At 37.2% G+C, this 19,210-nt stretch overlaps 1 protein-coding gene and 1 pseudogene across 1 annotated transcript in view; one reads left to right on the top strand and one right to left on the bottom strand.

Moving 5' to 3' along the window:
- Positions 1-19,210, bottom strand: part of CAPZA2 (capping actin protein of muscle Z-line subunit alpha 2) — a 62,509-nt gene that overhangs the window by 40,720 nt on the left and 2,579 nt on the right. The gene's annotated exons all lie outside the window — the stretch shown is intronic.
- On the top strand, positions 1,482-6,625 carry LOC112929899 (RAB11-binding protein RELCH pseudogene; annotated as a pseudogene).

Below are 19,210 nucleotides of genomic sequence, written 5' to 3'. Positions count from 1 at the left end.
TACAAATTTTCAAATGACCAAAACCCATCTTTGTGTAACTCAGGAAAATCACTTACTTCACGAGTTCTTTCTCGTGACCCAGCAATCTCATACAGGTATGTATGAGAAATGAATGTAAGAGAAATGTAATGCATATGTCCACAAGAAGAATGCATAAGAATGTTTGTAAGCAGTCTTATTCATAATAACTCCAATGGTACATCAAGAGGAAAATGGAGGCTCCCGGCTGGCTCAGTGGGAAAAGCGTGTGACTTGATCTCAGGGTCATGAGTTCAAAGACCCATGCTGTGTGTAGAGATTACTTAAATAAATAAAACTTAAAAAAAAAAAAAAAAAAAAGAGGAAGATAGATAAATGAACTGGGGTACTGATGCAACACCATGAACAAATCTCAAAAACAAGATGAGAGCAAAGAAGCCAGATATATACAAAAAATACTGTGTGACTTCATTTATAAGACATCCAAAATCAGGGAAAACTAATCTATGGTGACAAAGGAAAGTATGGTTGGGCAAAAGGTGCAGGGATTGATCAGAGAGAAACATGAGGGAATTTTCTGAGATGATGGAAAATGTTCTTTAAGTGAATGGGGATAGCACATTTATTGTGAAAATTCACTGAGCTAAATGTTTAAGACTTGTGCATTTTATGGCAGTAAACCATATCTCAACAAAAAAAGATTTTAAAAAAATCTCTCAAATGATAGCATATCTTATTTTTATTATATATAAAATGTTGACTTTAAAAATTAGTAACCATAGACATACAGATGACCAACAGACACATGAAAAGATGCTCATCATCACTTGTCATCAGAGAATGCAAGTCAACACTACAATGAGATATCACTTCACACCTGTCAGAATGGCTATAATTAAAAACACAGGAAACAACAGGTGTTGGTGAGGGTGTAAAGAAAAAGGAACCATCTTACAACTGTTGGCGGGAATGCAAACTGGTACACCCATTCTGGAAAAGTTTAGAGGTTCCTCAGAAAGTCAAAAACAGAACTATCCTATAATCCAACAATTGCGGGCACAATTCTTTACCCAAAGACTACAGCAACACAAATTCAAAGGGAGACATGCACCCCTATGTTTATAGCAGCATTATTCACAATAGTCAAGATATGAAAGCTGCCCAAGTATCCACTGATTGATGAATGGATAAAGAAGAGGTGATATGCATGCGCGCATGCACACACAGACACACACACACACACACACACACACACACACACACCATGGACTGCTACTCAGCCATTAAAAAGAATGAAATCTTGCCACTTACAATAACATGGCTGGAGCTATAGAGTATTAAGTGAAAAAAGTCAGATAAGACAAATACCATGATTTCACTCATATGTGGAATTTACATAAGCAAATGAGCAAAGGAAAAAAAAAGATATATATAGAGACCTAGAAACAGCCTCTTAGCTAGAGAACAAACCGACAGTTACCAGTGGGAAGGCAGGTGAGAGGATGGATGAAACAGGTGATGGAGATAAAGGAGTACACTTGTCATGATGAATAATGGGTGATTTAAAATAAAAATTTGGGGGCATCCCCGGTGGCACAGCGGTTTAGCGCCGCCTACAGCCCAGGGCATGATCCTGGAGACCCTGGATCATCGAGTCCCACGTCAGGCTCTCTGCATGGAGCCTGCTTCTCCCTCTGCCTGTGTCTCTGCCTCTCTCTCTCTGAATAAATAGATAAAATCTTAAAAAAAAATAAAATAAAAATTTGGGGGAACCTGGTTGGCTCAGTAGACGGAACATACAACTCTCTATCTCAGAACTGTGGGTTCGAGCCCCATTTAGGGTACAGAGATTACATACGTATATACATAAAATCTTTTTTAAAAAAAAGTAAAAAAAAAAAAAACCCAAAATACCCTTAGCAACCATGATAATTAATATTATTTGCTTTTCTTTCCTTTTTTTTTGGTAAAGATTTATTTATTTATTCATGAGACACAGAGAGAGAGAGAGAGAGAGAGAGGCAGGGAGACATAGGCAGAGGGAGGAGCAGGGTCCTCGCAGGGAGCCCGATGTAAGACTTGAACCCATATCCTGGGATTACAACCTGAGCTGAAGGCAGGCGCCCAACCGCTGAACCACCCAGGTGTCCCTATTTCCTTATTTTCTAATTAAATATTTAAATCAAATATTTGTTGAATAACTGAACATTCAATATCCCTTCAAGGTAGGGATTCCTGTTGCCTCTGTCCTATACCCTGTACTCAGTAGTTAGCATATGTCGAATAAATCTATAAGCAAGAATAAACTCCCATTTATTTAAAACAGTCAGAGAATGCAGTATTTCAAAGAAGAGAACATTTTTTTTTTAAAGATTTTTATTTATTTATGAGAGACACAGAGAAAGGCAGACACATAGGCAGAGGGAGAAGCGGGTTCCTGCAGGGATCCCTAGACTCAGGATCACGCCATGAGCCAAAGGCAGGTGCTTAACCACTGAGCACCCAGGCACCTCCTAAATGAACATTTTAAGAGTTATCACTAATACAATTCTATACATAGACTGTTAATTTTAAAATAAACTACACTCAAAAGCACAAAAACTTACGCTTATATAAGGAAGCAGAATAGTGTATACTCTCTGGAGCCAGAATGGGTTGGATTTTCATCTCCACTACTCATTAACTATGTAAACCTGGGTAAATATATAGTATTAGCTATTATTAACAGTAACGAAAGTGTTAGTAATGATTAGTATAGCTATACTAATACAAGTACAGCTCTAGTATTCTTAAAAATAGCCCTGGAACAGGTACTTTCACATTACATGTTAGTTTCTTTGTGCCCTATAGTCACAAAAGGCTGGCATATGCCCAGGCATTTGTGTTGTTTGCAATGCATTCACCTCCATACACCAACACTCTACTCACTTAGAAGTCATCGTTCCCCTTTCTATTTGATTCTGTTCACTTCAAAAACCAGTGATAGTAATACCAGAGAAAAGCTGGTTTCCTAGCTCCATGGTAGGAATGTGTAAGATCTGGACTTTTAGCTAAGACAAATGATGTATACCCAAGGTTTGATCTTTTTAACTTCTATAAACTTCCATTTTTTTACAGGAAAATTAAGAGGCATAAAATATATCATTTCTTAAACTTTTAAAACTTCTACCTCTGTTAGAAAAAATAAAATGTTATCTAAAATTACTCTAAGATGGCTGTTACTACTTTCAATTTATGAAGGAAAAAAGCAGAGATCCAGAATCAGGATTTGAATGAAGTGTTCAAATGAAGTCCATGGCTTTTCAGAGAGCTGCCTCCCACTACAGCATCGTCTTTCTATGATGGTTCAGAAGACAGGCTGGGAACAAAAGAAAATTCTAGGCAATCTCACCTACTTCTACCACTTCTATCATCCCCACACAACAGCAGCTCTCAAATCTATACACCTACCATGTTTCTCAAGCTCAAGATTCATTTTTCTAAGTATAACTTCTCTACTAGAAATATCCATCAAAATATCTCAAAGATAGATATTTTCACCCAAACCTACTCCCTTCTATTCTTTATAAAATTACTGGCACCACCTACAAATCATTTCACGTTCCCCTAGCCCCCTCAAGCACATGATCAGTGAGTGTCTATTTTGTTCAAATTCAATCCCAACTTTGATTCCATTCCATTCAGATCCACCTTGTTCAGCATTGTTACAAAAGCAATCCTGCCTCTAGTCTCATAATCTTCAAAATTCATTTTCCATTCTACCACCAGACTGGTATTTTTCAATGCAAATTCTGATGTTTCTTCCTGCTTAAAATCATCTGATGATTCCCCCACTGCCAACAAAATAAAGTCCAAAGTCCTTAACATAGCATATAAAGCTTCTCCATATCTGAAGGCTATAAAATGTTAATTGTTAACAACATAAATTCTAAAATAAGACTGTATAGATTCAGATTACAGCTCTACCACCTACTACCTGTATGACCATAAGCAAATTAAATTGTTTCCTTACTGGCAGTAAATGAGATAACACACTTAGAAAAGTGCTTGGCACAGAATAAGCGCTCAAATAATAGCTACTACCTTTTTTACTCTGCCATTTTCCAGCTCCTACAGCCTATCCACTCTTTTTCTCATCCCACGTATACATAATACTGGAGCCTCAGCACTCCATTCAGTCTCTTAAACAGGAACCCTCATCTTCTGTGCCTCCACATCACTGCATACATATGATCTGGCCTTCTTTATCTAACAAGATGTAATATTGTACACAGCAGAACTTCTTAGACTTTGCAACTTATCAGAAGAAAGATCACAAAGAAAGGCAAACTCAAAGATTAAATTATACTATTAAAAATTGTGGAGGGCTCCTGGGTGGCTTGGGTCATGATCTCAGGATTCTGGGAGGGAGCCCCACATTGGCTCCTCACTCAGTGGGGGCATCTACTTCTCCTTCTCCCTCTGCCCCTCTCCCCACTCATGTACTCTCTCTCAAATAAATAAAATCTCTATAAAATAAATAAAATTTTGATATATTACCAGTAAATACTTTTGGTAATGGGTTAGTATTATTAAGACCTGTAGTATAAGGCCTAAAATTGAGGACCAGTATTATGTGGGAAAACAGGAGAGCCTGGAATGGCCTAACTACAAGTTCCCATCTTGACTCTATTCCTGCAGATAAGGTCCCCTAGACAGACAACCCTCTTTATCATAGGCAACAGGCACAGTCCCTGATTATCCCTGAGGAGCACGCTAGACTGCAGAATTATTCAAACAAGCCAATCATATCTTCCTGTGGGAACCAAGGGATCACTCCACCCTCCTCTTGATACTACAAAACTTGCATTCCACAGCCTTAGCTTGCTCACTCTGTTCCCAAGTGCAACCTCCAAGTGGCCCTACACTGTGTGTTGGTGTCTCCCTCTCCTGGGCTGTTGAGTACATGTGATTAATAAATCGCTGTTCATCTCCTCTGGTTTCCTGTGTTGTGTGTTCAGTCATCCATATAACCTGAAGGTAAGTACCCTCATTCACCAACAGAATGAAGAGGAGGGGAATAAAGATCTCACTGATCTGGGAAGTTCGAATTAAGATATGTAACTGGAGGACTAAGAAACAAAGAACTCGGTTATTTAAAATATATTTTAAGCAAGAAAATAAGATGACATAGAGTCCAAACATTATAAGGGCATGAGAAAGATTCTTCAAAGATCTTTATTTTTATCTGACATAAATTTAAAAGTGTGGTTATCTAGTTTCTTAACCTCCAATGGGTTTGTAGGGAGGAAAGAAAGGCTTATGGTTATACTTACAACATTTTAAAAAAAGGAAAGGTCTAAGCAAACCTGACAAAGGCTGAAGAAAAAAAGTTCCTTTATAGGAACAAAAACATCTACAGTCATGTCCTAAAATTCAGGAGCTAATCAAACCTCTTGAAAAGAGAACTCTAAAATTCTTAGTAAATCAATTTTTATATAAGAATAACTATAAGCTTAGATGAAAGCTGAAAATACTGATCAATATTTTGAATTATAGGATGATGTATATTAAATATCAAAACCTCAAGACTCACTGCAACTTCTGAGTGATCAAATAGTTGGGAAAAGTCTTGTGGATGTGGCCAGTGGAGTGGAAGATGAATTATAGGCTCTTCCACAATTTCAGGCAATGTTCCTCTACTCTTTTCTACTGTGTGACCTGTAAAGAACTCTTTGCTAGTTTCCTTATTAAATTAGTTCACCAAATAGTGAGAAATGGTCTCTGACAGAGCAAATCAGAAGACCTGAAAGTCAAATGACTTTTTCAAAAATGAACAATGTGCCATCCTGGTACTCTTTTATGATTCAGTTTAACCTTCTCTGGATCAGAATACTCACAAATGCCTGAAAAAAGTGGACACAATTCAGTTGTAAATCATTAAACTGCTCAAACAAGGGAAGGAGGGAGGATATTCATATTTCAGTATCAGATGAAGTTGATTCCACTATCCTTAAAGAGAATTCTCCAAATCCTTCTCCTAAGAAAGAAAAGAATACCATCTTCTTCTCCACCAAGTACAAGTACAATTTACTTTGATAAATAAACAAACTAATAGAAAACGGTCTCCTGCTTTCTCTTTGTGAATGTTGGCAGGTAGTCATTTAGAATCAGAGGTATCTCAGATTGCAGACAGTAAAAAAAGTATATTAATGCTGGGGATACTGCCTGCCACAAACTGTACCTTATGTGCTGCAGGCAAGAGGGGAGCTGAAGATGTCCTTCCTACTGTGTGGAACGTGCCTACATCCTGAGCCTACAGAGAGAAATCAGTTTCTCCATACACTTTCCAATTTGACCAAGAGGCCAGATGATAAGCAAAGCAAATACTGAGGAGTTGTGTGGCATTTGCACAACACATTGGACCAACATGTGTAGAAACCAAAACATTCACCACAGTGATGGGAAAAGATGAGTCACAATATCCAGAAAGATGACTACTAATGGCTCAATCCTGTGGAGCAATGGTGCCTTTTCTACAGAAGTCCCCTTGGTTCTTTGAGTGTCACAACAAATGTAAATAACAGATAAGGCACACCTGGTGTAAGAAGCTATCATCAAAATCCTTGGTATCATGACATACACTGACCATTTAGATAAATATTAGTAGAGCACTGAATTGCTGCTTTTGGTCTTGGGTAATCAGAAAGATTAGGTAAGGGGCACCTAGGTGGCTCAATTGGTTAAGTGTCTACCTTCTGCTCGGGATCCCTGGGTCCTTGGATGGAGTCCAGCTCCCTGTTCAGTGGGGAATCTGTTTCTTCCTCTGTCCCTCCCCCTGCTCATGTTCCTTGCTCTCACTCTCTCTCAAATAAATAAATAAAATCTTTAAAAAAACAGAAAAGAAAAGAAAAGAAAGATTAGTTAATACGACACATACCATACGAGGCTTCCTTGACTACAGAATACGCAGGAGGGCATCTTATCTTACACCTACACTGCTGAATAAAACTGAAAAACCCCGGGAAGGAGACAAAGGGAGGGAGGGCTGGATAAACTTGCACATTAACTCCGCAAGTCACTTCTGCCTCACAGTCCCCAATTCTGTCACTCTGCATTAGTGCCAGACTGCACTTTTTTTTTAATTAAAGATTTTATTTATTCATGAGAGACAAAGAGAGGCAGAGACACAGGCAGAGGGAGAAGCAGGCTCCCCGCGGGGAGCCCGATGTGGGACTCGATCCTGGGACCCCGGGGTGATACCCTGGGGGGAAGACAGCCGCTCATCCACTGAGCCACCCGGGCGTCCCAAGACAGCACCTTTCTTAAGCAAACCCAAGCTTCACCATGAAATGCCAGAGAGGGAAGTGACTAGATCCTCCTGGCCTATGTTGCCTGTTTAAGATGTGTCTATTATTGGAAGAGCTGAACATCTGGCAGTGCTACCTCAACTTTATGATTATCTGCTAGAATATGAAGATATAACATGGTGGAGAGTTTAAAGATTATCAATCAGTTGTCACAATTTACAGAAATTGTTGGCAAAACTAACGTCAATTCAACAACCTATGTCTATGAATTCTCCAGATTTTTCTCTGCTTTTTCTGGATATTGCAAATTGGCAAAACTCTTAAAAACACTAAGGTAAAAATTTAGTTCCAGGAGATTTTGAGACTGTATGAAAAAGACATTGATTCTTTAGCAGGCAGTTGGGAGTCCTCACCCAAGCAGCTCTATGAGTAAGCTGACAAAAAAAATTTCAGTTTTTAAAAAAAGCCTTGAGCAACTGAAAAAAAGAGTGGAAAGGAGATGAAAGTATAAAGAACAGATAATGCAAGTGCATGGAAGCACATATACACCACACAAATAGCTACCTGGAATCATTAAATTTAGAAGCAAATAGACCTGCATACCACAGAAGCTGCATGCGAAAAACCTATACTAAAAATTATTTGTTTAATTTAAATTTAACCAGGCACCTTACATTTTATCTGAGAACCCTGACAACATCCCCTTTTATTTCCATATTTTAGACATTACCCCACAGAGTTATCTCCTTCCTTATTTAGTCAGGAGACTAATTAGAGTTGAGATTTCTCAAACCTAGATGCCTGTTAAATTTTGCTTGGAAACTTTTGAAAAAATAGATTCCCATGTTCTATTCCAGATCTACTGAATCCACCTTTAGAGCACTTAGATCTAGAAATCTGTATTTTAAAAAAATCTCCCCAGGTGATTTTGATGCATGGCCAGATATTGTATCTATTGCAAAGTTTGAGGTGTTGTTCCTCTGAAGAAAGGTATCATAGGTTTCATCTGATTCTTAAGGAATGTGATACCATTAAGGGTCACTGCTCTAGAAACTGGTGATAAAGTTAAAAAAAAAACAACTAGTATGCGTTTTTCCACTTCAACTACAAAAGTACTTGACACTGTTTCCTACAACTCTATAAACTGCCCATATCTCTTTGAGTTATAAGAAAAATAAAAACAGAAAACATGTTTTTGAACTCTTATTGTATTTAAATAGTTTATGATGAAGTGATCAATATTGCACGCCTGTGTTATACACTAATTTATTTCAAATATTAAAAGTGGCAATTTGTTTTGGTAAGTTTTCCTTAAGAATTTTTTCCTTTATAACTATCATTTTGAACAGTAATTAAAGACAGAGCCCTTGTCAATCTGAAACTAGGCTATCTACTGAATTAAAAGCAATTTTACTTAAATATATTTTTGCCATTTATTTAAGAGTAAAAAAACCCCCCATGATTCCAAAGTAGGCATTATAGTTAACTAAAAAAGAAAAGTTATGTATAAACTATTATTTGTCAATTTCTTTCTCTCCCCTGAATCATTCCCCTTAGCCCATGAACATTTCTAAATTTATCCTATCTTCAAAAAAAAGTACTCCTAAATTAAATAGTAAGGGGAAAAATGAAGCAGTAATGCCTATTCTTTCTCTTCTATTTCACTACCAAATTTTGTCAAGAGTAATTTATACTGGGACGCCTGGGTGGCTCAGCGGTTGAGCACCTACCCCTGGCTCAGGGCGTGATTCTGCGGGCTCAGGATCAAGTCCCACATCAGGCTCCCTGCCTGGAGCCTGCTTCTCCCTCTGCCTACATCTCTGCCTTTCTCTCTCTGTGTCTTTCATGAATAAATAAAATCTTAAAAAAAAAAAAGAAGAATTTATACTTATTGCCACCACTTCTTGCCTTTCTTTATTCAACACTTATTAAACATCTAATACAGTGACACTCAACCCCAGTGTCAACATTCAAATCATCTGGAAAGCTTTTTCTTCTTTTTATACACGGGTACAAAGGCTCTAGGCCTCACCTGTAAGTGAAGCTTGTGCATCCATGTTTGTTTATAAACTCTCCAGTTGATTCTAATGTGCAGCTAGAGTTGAAAATCACAGATATAATGTATGCCAGACACTCTACTGGAATTACAAAGATGAATAAGGCACAGGGCCTGCCCCTGAAGAACAAAGAAGTAAGAAAATCAGATAAACCTATTAAAATTGGTACATGTTATTTTAACAAAGGTATATACAAATTGCAAAGGGAGCACAGAGAGGCCAAGATACAAAAGAGATAAGGGAAGTCTTTGGGTCTAGTTATTGAAGGATGAGCAGTTTATAATTCAAGACATGACTGAAAGGCCATTTCTGGAAGAAAGAAAGTATATGCACACTTTTTAGACTTGGGTAATCTGGCTTTTCTCTATCTGCACCCTGCTCCAAACTCTAGTAAAATTACCCTCTTAAAGGCCACCAGTGGAAGGAAATAATAAAGATTAGAGCAGAAGTAAAGGATATAGGGCAGCCAGGGGGGCTTAGCGGTTTAGCGCCGCCTGCAGTCCAGGGCCTGATCCTGGAGACCTGGGAGTCCCATTCAGGCTCCCTGCATGGAGCCTGCTTCTCCCTCCGCCTGTGTCTCTGCCTCTCTCTCTCTCTCTCTCTCATGAATAAATAAAATAAAATAAAAAAGTAAATGATATCAAAACAAAAAAAAATCAACAGAACAAATCAATGAAACCAGGAGCTGGTTCTTTCAAAATATTAATAAAATTGATAAACCGCTAGTCAGACTTATCAAAAAGAAAAGGGTAAGCACCCAAATTAATAAAATCACAAATCAGAGAGGAGAAATAACAACCACCACCACAGAAATATGAACACTTATAAGAGATTATGAAAAACTATATGCCAACAAGTTGGACAACCTAGAAGAAATAAATTCCTATAAATATGAATTACCAAAACTGAAATAGCAAGATATAGAAAATTTGAATAGACTGATAAGCAGCAAAGGAACTAAATCAGTAATCAAAAAACTCCCAACAAACAAACGTCCAGGACCATATAAGGGAACTCTACTACACTTTTAAAGTTATTACCTATTATTCTTCACAAACTATTCCATAAAACAAAAAGGCAGGAAAACTTCCAAATTCATTCTATGAGGCCAGTATTACCCTATCAAAACCAGATAAAGACACCACAAAAAAAGATAACTACAGGCCGGTATCTCTAAAGAACACAGACACAAAAATCCTGAACAAAATACTAGCAAATCGAATCCAACAATACACTAATAAAGTCATTCACCACAATCAAGTGGGATTTTATTCCAATCAAGTGATTTGTTCAATATGCACAAATCAATGTGATATTTCATATTAATAAAAGGATAAGGAACATATAAGAATTTCAACAGATGCAGAAAAAGCATCTGACAAAGTACAACTCCCATTTACAATAAAAACCCCCAACAAAGTAGGTTTAGAGGGGAAAAAGTAGGTTTACAAAGTAGGTTTACACATCAATGTAATAAAGACCATGTATGAGAAACCCATCGGCCAATATCATCCTAAAAGGGGAAAACCAGAGCTTTTTCTTCTGTGGTCATGAACAAGATAGAGATGTTCACTGTCATCACTTTTATTCAACATAGTCTTGGAAGTCCTAGCTACAACAGACAAAAAGAAATAAAAAGCACCCAAAAAGGTAAGGAAGACGTAAAACGTTCACTATCTGCAGATAACGTGAGACTTTATATAGGAAACTCTAAAGATTCCACCAAAAAATTGCTAGCACTGATAAATGAATTCAGTAAGGTTGCAGGATACAAAACCAAAGTACAGAAATCTGTTGCATTTCTTTTTCTTTTTTAAAAATTTATTTATGATAGTCAGAGAGAGAGAGAGAGAGAGAGGCAGAGACACAGGCAGAGGGAGAAGCAGGCTCCATGCACCGGGAGCCCGACGTGGGACTCAATCCCGGGTCTCCAGGATTGCACCCTGGGCCAAAGGCAGGCGCTAAACTGCTGCACCACCCAGGGATCCCTCTGTTGCATTTCTATACACCAATAATGAAGCAGCAGAGAGAAATCAATCACATTTACAACTGCACCAAAAATAAGAAGATACTTAGGATTAAACCTATCCAAAAAGGTGAAAGACTATATTTACTCTGAAAACTATAAAACACTGATGAAAGAGGGGCCCCTAGGTGGCTCAGTCAGTTAAGCATCAGACTCTTGGTTTTGGCTCAGGTCACGATCTTGGTGTCATGAGATTGAGCCCCATGTCAGGCTCCGTGATCAGTATGAGGTCTGCTTGAGATTCATTCCCCTCCCTCTCCCTCTACTCCTCTTCTCAGCTCGTGCATGCTCTCTTCCTCTAAAATAAATAAATCTAAAACCAACAACACTAATGAAAGAAATGGAAGATGACAAAAAGAAATCAAAAGACATTCCATGCTCATGGATTGGAAGAACAAATATTGCTAAAATTTCTATACTACCCAGAGCAATCTGCATTTTTAATGCAATCCCTATCAAAATACCAACAGCATTTTTCACAGAACTAGAACAAACGATCCTAAAATTTGTATGGAACCACAAAAGATCCTGAATAGCCAAAGCAATTCTGAAAAACAAAGGTGGAGGAATCACAATTCCAGACCTCAAGTTATATTACAAAGCTGCAGTAATCAAAACGGTATGGTACTGGCACAAAAATATGGATCAATAGAACAGAATACAAAACACAGAAACGAACCCACAATCATAGTCAATTAATCTTCAACAAAGCAGGAAAGAATATCCAGTCAGAAAAAGATAGTCTCTTCAAAAATGGCTTTGAAAATAAGAACAGCAACATGCAGAAGAATGAAACTGGACCACTTTCTTATACCATACACAAAAATGAACTAAAAATGGATTAAAGACCTAAGTACGTGGGAGAGTGGGGGTTGGGGGGCAGTGGTTGAGGGTGTGCCTTTGGCTTGGGTCGTGATCCCGGTGTCTCGGGATCAAGTCCTGCATTGGGACGACTTCTCCCTCTGCCTATGTCTCTGCCTCTCTCATGAATGAATACCTACAATCTTTAAAAAAAAAAAAAAAAAAAAAAAAAAGACCTAAACAGGAAACCAGAAACCATAAAAGTCCTGGAAGAAAACACAGGCAGTAAGTTCTTTGATATCAGCTGTCCCAACTTCTTTCTCGATATGTCTCCTGAGGCAAGGGAAACAAAAACAAAAATAAACTTTTGGGACATCAAAATACAAAGCTTCTGCAGAGCAAAGGAAACAATCAACAAAACTAAAAGACAACCCCACGAAATGGGAGAAGATATTTGCAAATGACGTATCTGATAAAGGCTAGTATCCGAAATACATAAACCTAAAAAACACCTATAAGATGAATAATCCAGTTAAAAAAATGGCAGAAGACATGACTAGATATTTTTCCAAAGAAAACATAGATGGCCAGTAGACACATGAAAAGATGCTCAATATCACTCACCATTAGGGCAATGCAAATCAAATTTACAATGAGACATCTCACACCTGTCAGAATGGCTAAAAACAACACAAGAAACAGATGTTGGCAAGGATGTGGAGAAAGAGGAATCCTTTTGCATTGTTGGTGGGAATGCAAACTGGCATAGCCACTATGGAAAGCAATATGGAAGTTCCTCAAAAATTTAGAAATAGAACTACTACCCTATATAGGCAATTGCACTACTGGGTATTTAAACAAAGAATACAAAAACACTAATTCAAAGGGATACATGTACCCCTATGTTTAAAGCAGCATTATCTATAATAGCCAAATTATGAAAACAGCCCAAGTGTTCAACAGATTGACAAATGGATAAAAAAAGACGTAGATATATATGAATGGAGTATTACTCAGCCATAAAAAGAATGAAATCTTGGGGATCCCTGGGTGGCTCAGCGGTTTAGAGCCTGCCTTTGGCCAAGGGCGCGATCCTGGAGCCCCGGGATCGAGTCCCGCACCAGGCTCCTGGCATGGAGCCTGCTTCTCCCTCTGCCTGTGTCTCTGCCTCTCTCTCTCTCTCTCTATGTCTATCATGAATAAATAAAAAATAAAAATCTTTAAAAAAAAAATAAAGGAATGAAATCTTGCCATTTGCAACTACATGGATGGAACTAGAAAGTATTATGCTAAGCAAAACAAATCAGAGAAAGATAAATATCATATGATTTAAGTCATATGTGGAATTTAAGAACCAAACAAGCAAAGGGAACCAAAAAGAGAGAAAGGCAAACCAAGAAACAGACTCCTTAACTACAGAGAAGGAACTGATGGGTTACCAAAAGGGAGGTGGGTGGGGAGATGGGTTAAACAGGTGATTGGGATTAGGGGTGTACTTGCGATGGGCACTGGGTGTTGTAGGTCAGTATGAAATCACTATGTTGTATATCTGAAACTAATATTACACTGTACGTTAACAACTGGATTTTAAATAAAAACTTAAAAAAAAAAAGGCCACCAGTAATCTCCAGTCCACCACTTATATGGTCAGCCTTACCTGCACTAGTTTTCCCACCCATAAAATGGGGCTAATAACAAAATTACTCTGACAATTGACTGATTAATTAATGTAGTATACATAGTGGCATACAGTAGACCAAATTTGTTTCTTATCCCTGTATCTTAAATACAAAGGCTTTCCTCAAACCTGTATTCCTTTTAATCTCTTCAATACTGGTACTGCTCCTGGAAATCCTCAAGTTCTGTGACATGAGCACCTACCTGCTACACATATACTTCTACTTCCACAACTTTTTGTTGTGGAATCATCCACAACTTTTTGTTTCTCTCCTTTTTATTTTCTAAAGAAAAGTATATCCAAAAGCATATGCTCTCTGATCTCTTCTCCGTCTAAGCTTGTTCTCCTAAAAGTCTTACAGGTCTTGTAGCTTTAACCCACAAAAGAGGATTCCCAAATCCAAATAAAATCTCTCTGACTGTTCTTTCCAAGCTCCATTCTACATTTCCCTATCTTCTTAGGCATGTTCAAAAAGATATTCTCCTAGCAACTCAGACTCAGTATAACTCAAATCAAACTCAACATTATTCTTCCCAGCTATCCATCCTCTTCCTGAATCCTCTAGTTAGTGGTGGTCCCACTTCCCAGTTATTCAGATTCTCCCATTTTAAAATTCAGATTTTAAAATTCCCTGATCCTCCCATTCATTCACCAAGTTCTGTTGATTCCAATTCTGAAATCTGTTAGTGATCATTTTTTTTCTTCATGTTTTGTGAAACTACTTCAAGTCAGGTCTTAACACTTAACCCAAGTTCCCATCATTCTTACTAGCTCCAATCTGTCTAGATCCATGGTTCTCAACCAGGGACAATTCTGTTCTACAGGAAAACATTCTGATTATCAAGACTGGGGGAAGGAGTTACTACTGACACCATGTGGCCCATATAGGTGATCAAACCACCAACTGTCAGTGAGTCTAAAACCCAGTCTATGGTATCATTACTGCTATTCCCAAGTACCGCAGTTCTCTTTTCCTACCCTGAGCCCTCTGAAATTAGGTTTATAAATGTAACGTGCTTCAGCTAACTGAAACCTGTGCAGAAGTGTAGTGATCTCTTAGTGCATGTGTGATGAAGGAGGGGCAACTTAAAAAAAACAATGTGTTGGAGCACCAGCTGGTTAAGTACCTGATTCATGATTTGAGGTCAGGTCATGATCTCAGGGTTGTGAGATCAAGACCCACTTAAAATTCTAATAATACACACATACACACAAAATTAAAAAATAAAAACCAGCCTGCTTGCTACTCACATTTCCTTCCCACTGCTGCCAGGACTGTGGGAAAAAGCTTAAGATTTGTTGTTGCTGTTTTGGATAAATGTAACATGCTACATTTTGTAAACTTAAGGTGTAAAGCATGTTACTTTGATACATTCATATATTGTAATATGACGGCCACTGAAGCAATACATACCATTATTAACATTACAGTATTTATATTATGTAATATATATATTACATATATATGTATATGCATATGTAGATATATATATATACACACACACACACACACAAATTTGTACCCTTAAATACCATCAATATTACCCCACAACCTGTTTTCTGGTGGCTTTGTTGCTCCTTTTTTTAAAAAAACAAGTCTGACTTTTTTAGATTTCACATACAAGTGGTATCATACAGTACTTGTTTTTCTCTGACTGATCTCACTTAGCATGTGTTCAAGGTCTTTCCATGTTATCATGAATGGCAAGATATTATCTTTGCTCTTGGCTGAATAATATTTCATTGTGTATGCACAACACACCAAAAAGTCCAAGTTTACACTGAAATCTTCCAACACCTTAAACTCTATATGACTTCATTGAGTGGGGTCCTTCTGGTGCTCACCCACAATACATATATTATATAGAATAAGAAGATGTCATACAAAGCTCCCTTCCCAAACCAACCCATGCTAAGATTTTAGCTTGTTAGCTGTCACATTATATCCTTGTTTACCCTGATTCACAATCAATGTAAGAGGTATAATTTAATGTACCACCAAAAAAGGGAAAATGCCACTAGTATCATAAGCCATTGATTGTATAGCACAGAATCATATGTTGTTTTCACATACTTTTCAACTTTAAAAATTACTTTGCACTGTTTTTATACTCCATGTTTTTACACTAAAATGCAGTGTTCTATGTATCTTTTATGTAGAAATGGCTCCCAAAAGCACTGAACAAATACTACTATTTTGCTTTAATGTGCAAAGTCTGAAAAACTCTACTAACGGTATAGCAACCACCAAGGTTCTGCTTGCTATAGGAATTTCTACATTTTATTGGTGCAATGACAGAATTCATTCATCTACAGAATGAAATTAGGAATGAGTATTTTCTACACTAACAGCTTTTGGGTTAATAAGAACACTATAAATTTTACATTAATTATGATGGCAACTTATATTACTTTTAAATACGAACAAAATTTCTAAAACCAAATTATGATTGTGTGAGGGAGAATTATATAAACTACTTATAAAGAATATTTAGTATGTGTAAATGATTTGAATCATAGCCAATATCACCACCTGTACTTAAAGAGCACCAAAAATTTCATTTGACTATCTAAATCTTTAAAGTCTAAAGCATTATTTAGAAATGAAAATTTAGGTACACTAAATTTTCCCTCAAAAACTTTACTTCATGTTACTTTTTTTTTTTTTTTTAAGATTTATTCATTTTACTTATTCGAGAGAGAGAGAGAGAGACAGCACACAAGCAGGAGGGGGAGAAGGAGAGAGAATCCCAAGCAGACTCCCCAATGAACCAGGAGCTGATGTGGGGCTTGATCTCAAGACCACAAGATCACAACCTGAGCAGAAACCAAGTGTCAGACTCTTAACCAACTGTGCCACCCAGGCACCCCATATGCTACTTCTGCTTTTCATAAACCTGTTTTCATTTTGTGAATTCACAATTCCTTTGTTCATTCCCTCACTAAACCCTTCTACTCACTACATGCAGTGTATTGACAGTTGCTAAAGATATTATTTCTGCACTTATGAATTCCAACAGAACAAAAGAAAAAAAAACAGGTTAACAGACAACTATTATGCAAAATTATATTTAATACTAATGATATGTTATAGCCAGACATGTGGTCTGAGATAAATCTTGAGGGATGAGTAAGATTTTCATCTTTCAAAAAGGTGGACAGACTAGGAAGCAGTTCCAACATCAAAAAGTGGGTAAGAAGGTATCAGCAAAACAAAACAAACTACAATTTACTGTATGTTTACTACATGCCAAGTACCATTTATATGTATCCTCACATTTCAGAAGAAACAGGCTGAGAGGTTACATACTTTACCCAAGGTGCTAGACGTGGACTAGCACATAGGTCTTCTTCAATTCACAGCATGATTAAGTATGTATTGGAGTCAGAACTATCAAAGTAAGGATGGGATACAAGGCCACTAGTATCATTTTCAAGAGTTGGGCTTCCTTGTAAAGGCAATGGAGGACCCAACAACTAAAAGTTTGGGAGTACAAAAACAACATACTAAAACATGGCTCTGACACAGGAAATTGGCGGAATTAGTCTAGAAAGTTTATAACAAAAGCCTACCGTGGCAAATACAAAAGAAGGGAAAGGCCAACTATGAGACATTCTTCTGATCCTACTTGTCCTCCTCTGGCTTTATTTCTCCCTTAACTGTGTAGTCACAGAACAGGTACAGTCAATTTGTGTTCTATTCATACCATAAAATTTTGTTACTGAACAACAGTAGTTAATAATGTAAATAATAGTTTAATAGTCTGGTCAACTGAGACGTAAAAAACTAAAATTAATATAAATGAATTACCTTTTCAAGCAAAAAGAAATTTTTTGCACAAGACACATTTTGATGATGGGAGCAACAAGATTCAGAAACAGACTCTAAGGTACAGAGCTCAAGGAGGCAAAAGTTAACATAAAGCTGAAGTTAAAAACCAGGATAACTAGAATAATGGAAATAGAGAAATAAAGAGAAAAATGAGCAGGAGATAGATTTCTGCCCCACTTGGTGTAGAAGGAAAGGGAAGGGAGGGAGTTTATGAATCTACTCTTAGGAAAGTTCTGTCTGAACACATCTCATTAACTGTCTCCTGTGAAAAGGACGAGCCAATAAAAATGTGTGACTAGTGCTCAGAAGGGAAGTTAGGACTGAGCTATGTATTTGAGAAACGTTCATAAAAATGAAGCTATGGAAGTGGATCACTCTTATCATCAGAGAAAGGTAGGAGGGGTTATAGGGGAAAAAAAACCAAAAAGATCCTTTCCAACTAATAACTGTCTTCCTTCTGGAGCTCGGGAGTGACTTTCCTCTGTTAGGAGGGGTGTGAAACGTATTAATTCTCCCAGTTTATACTGTAATTTCACATAATTTCAAATTCACAAAATTGCTTTACTGTACAATGCAACTGACCCCAGGAATGGAAAACATGAACTGTTTTTGGCCTAGAATTTCTAAACAATGTAAAAAAAAAATATCTCTGGGACGTGCTACCACAAATGAGTAACTTTAAAGAACATCACTGTGCTTCTTCAGATAATTTTATTTCCTATTAATCTAGTGGCCAAAGGTGAAAAGGTTATTAAATTTCATAGTGGTATCCTCACAAAGCAATTGTACATGATTTTAAAAAACAAAAATTATTTATTCTAAATGAATCTTTATAAAATGCTTCCTACCTTAGTTTGCATATATGAAACTATACCGGTAGCATAAAATTTTAAAATGTGTAAATAATAAACTTTGTCCTAAAATAAACAAATTCAGTTTATAATGCAGCACTATTAATGTTAGATATTTACAATTTTTAGTAAAAACAAAAAGAACTACTGTTTTCTCCTTTTCCAATAGAAGTTGTCAACAAATTGAAACAAAGATAAAGCCAGAAAAGATCCTATCATCCGTTGTTAAGGGAGCGTAATTGTCACAACAGTACCAACTCTGGATTCAGACAGACAGGTATAAATATCCCCTCTGCCTGGACACCTGGGGAGCTCAGTGGCTGAGCGTCTGCCTTCAGCTCAGTACCTGATCCTGGAGTCCTGGAATCGAGTCCCACATCGGGCTCCCTGCATCGATGGAGCCTGCTTCTCTCTCTGCCTCTGTGTCTCTCATGAATAAATAAATAAAATCTTTAAAATATATGTATATATATTCCCTCTGCCACTTCTTACCTAGGCATCCTTGGGTGAATCACTTAAAAGCTACTGAAACCTTATTTTATGTACCTGTGAAATGGTATAATAAAACCTACCTCAAACTTACAACATATTAACGAATGTATGTACCGGTCTGGGCCACCCAATGTACGGGTATCATGTAAATTAACAGATTCCCTTCTTCAGATCTTCAATCAATAATGGAAATGCCAACAGCTTA

This window comes from Vulpes vulpes, chromosome 7, assembly GCF_048418805.1.
Source record: "Vulpes vulpes isolate BD-2025 chromosome 7, VulVul3, whole genome shotgun sequence".
NCBI classification, from domain to species: Eukaryota; Metazoa; Chordata; class Mammalia; order Carnivora; family Canidae; genus Vulpes; species Vulpes vulpes.
Note: the sequence above shows the minus strand (reverse complement) of the source record. Positions and strands in the feature narration are given on the sequence as shown.